The sequence below is a fragment of the Poecilia reticulata genome, linkage group LG12 (assembly GCF_000633615.1).
Source record: "Poecilia reticulata strain Guanapo linkage group LG12, Guppy_female_1.0+MT, whole genome shotgun sequence".
NCBI lineage: Eukaryota > Metazoa > Chordata > Actinopteri > Cyprinodontiformes > Poeciliidae > Poecilia > Poecilia reticulata.
Window position 1 is genome coordinate 25,674,560 of NC_024342.1, and position 2,484 is coordinate 25,677,043.

At 45.5% G+C, this 2,484-nt stretch overlaps 1 protein-coding gene across 1 annotated transcript in view; it reads left to right on the forward strand.

The window, feature by feature from the left end:
- The first annotated feature begins 372 nt into the window (after positions 1 to 372).
- The window catches only part of lmbrd2b (LMBR1 domain containing 2b), a 13,378-nt gene continuing 11,266 nt past the window's right edge, over positions 373 to 2,484 (forward strand). The window contains exon 1 of the mRNA XM_017307771.1: positions 373 to 557. The gene's annotated coding sequence lies outside the window, so the exon portion shown is untranslated. The remainder of the gene's footprint in view (positions 558 to 2,484) is intronic.

The window sequence follows — 2,484 nt, forward strand, 5'->3', positions numbered from 1 at the left end:
AGAACCAGAACCAGAACCAGAACCAGGACCAGGACCAGAACCAGAACCAGGAACAGGAACAGGACCAGAACCAGAACCAGAACTTAAATAACTTAAGATGAAGTGTTAAATATTTATGTGTTAATTAATTTTGTGAAAATATCAATAAAGCTTCTATAAAAATGTAATTTGATATAATTTGATGTTTGGGAATGAAGAACTTTAAACTCATCTCCAGATTATAATCTTTAATCTGACCTGTTGGGATCAGAGTGTAGTAATTCTGGACCGGACCAACACGAACCACCGGGTTCTGGAGGACCCAGGTCCATTTTTCTGAACCAGAACCGTGGTGACCACCAGGGGGCAGTGACGGCCCGCCCCGCCCCGCCGCGAACCACAGAAGAAGAAGAAGCTGTTGTTTTGCTCAGACGTCACCATCCGTGCTGGAGACCCGGGATGCTGCTCCGCTGATGTTCTCCGGGAGAACCGCGGACTGTGTCGGTGAACTCGGTGGAGGATCCGCTCAGACCGGCCGAGGAGCCTCTGGAGGCGGACACGGCGCCACTCAGACCGCGGTAAGGGGCGACACGTCAGCGGAGGATGGTGGAGCGGAGAGACCGACCGCCGGAGCGAGGCGGAGGGTCTCCGTTGGTCCGCCCTGGGGGTCCCGGATGGTCCCGGGTGGTTCTGCTCGGACCGGTTCGCAGCTGGACGGATCCAGAACCAGCGACTGTCTGTGTGACTGGGTTGACTCCGGGTTCGGTTCGGTTCATCTGGGTTTAAGGCTCACAGCTAACATCACCGAGTCACCCGGAAGTCTGGACTTCCCTTTTCTGAGACCAGACATGCGCAGTGCGTCCCTGTGAGCTCAGAACCAGAACCGGAACCAGTCCAGTTACCCAGAGCTTCGGTTTCTGTGTTCATGACGCAATGATTCAGCCGCTTATGACCACAGAAGGACCGGTCATCGATTACGTCACGAGTGGGCGGGGTCAAACCGGCTCGAACTCAGAATCAGAACCAGAGGTTCTGGTGTCGTCCAGGTTTATCAGGACGCGGCAGGAACCAGGGAGGAGATGGGTCCGGAAAGAAGGTCCAGTTTGTGTGCATCAGAACCAAACTGGACCTTGAACCCGGTTCCCTTAAACCTCTCTGAGTCAGAGCCACAGAAACCTGTATGGACCGGGACAGGTCCGAACTGAGCAGAACCGGTCCGATCAGAACCATTTATCGCATAATTTACCATGATGATCCACAGTAAATGATTTTTATCATGAATTCTGATTGGCTGTTGCCTCGATAAATCCCCGTTGACCACAGACATGACGCCTCATGGGGCGGGTCAAAGGTCATGGAGCGGGTCAAAGGTCATGGGGCGGGTCGGCCCGTTGCTGCGATACCTAACAGCGTCCGCCATATTGAATGTGGCACATGTGCCAGTAAGCTAATACGAGTAAAAGGACAGAACTTTATAAAGTGCCGTTCTACAAAGTATTTTAAGTTCATTCCTGCCATCAGGGGCTTGGAAAAGGGGCTGGAAAATGATGACTAGGGGCCGTGACCAGCAGGGGGCTGGTCAGGGGCTGGTCAGGGCCTGGCGGCGCCCCTGCACTTCATCGACTCACTAAGAGAGTTTCTAACAATTAAAAACTTTGTCATTGGGGCATTTCTGAATAAATACAATGTTATTATTTGATAAAAAATTATTCTAATTATTCTGATAAAAGTGTTTTATTAAAGAATATATTTACGTAATTCCATAATTTAATGTACATTTAACGTTTCAAGACAAGAAACAAATAATTTTCTTGTTTTTATTTTTTTTATACGTTATTGAGAAATGACTTTAGATTTATAAATCAGTCATTATAAAACATTAAACTATATTTTTCTTACTTTTTTCCAGAGAATAAATATTTATTACAGTTTGTCAACTATTGACAGCAAAGAGAAAATAATTCTAACAGAGTAAATTATGTTTATTTCATTACAAAAGCTACATTATTGCACTAATACTTCAGATTGAGATATTTAAAAATACACACAAAGTGAAAGAATAAAACATGTATTTCTTATACTGGGAACACTGGTCACAGTCTGCTGGTCACACTGGGAGAACTCCATGACTTCTGAGACGTCCTGGTTCACAGGCTAAAGCCAAGAATAAAAGAAATTATCCCAAAGTGAAATAGAAAATACATAAATGTTTCCTTCACATTCATAAAAAGCCATTTTCAGCATGTTGGGCTCTGACTAGTAGCATCTTTATAGCTAAATACCGACATGGAGAAGCTGAGCTGGAAACAGACTGAAGACCAGCAGCTCCATCTCTGATCCTGACTGACCTTTACTCACTAAATCCTCTGGTTTTTAATTCACTTCTCTAACAGCAGTTTCTCATCAGCTCTCAGTAGAAAACAGTATGAAACGTTAGCTGCTACGCTAACAATCAGCAGTTATATTAGCTGCTATGCTAACAATCAGCGGTTATATTAGCTGCTA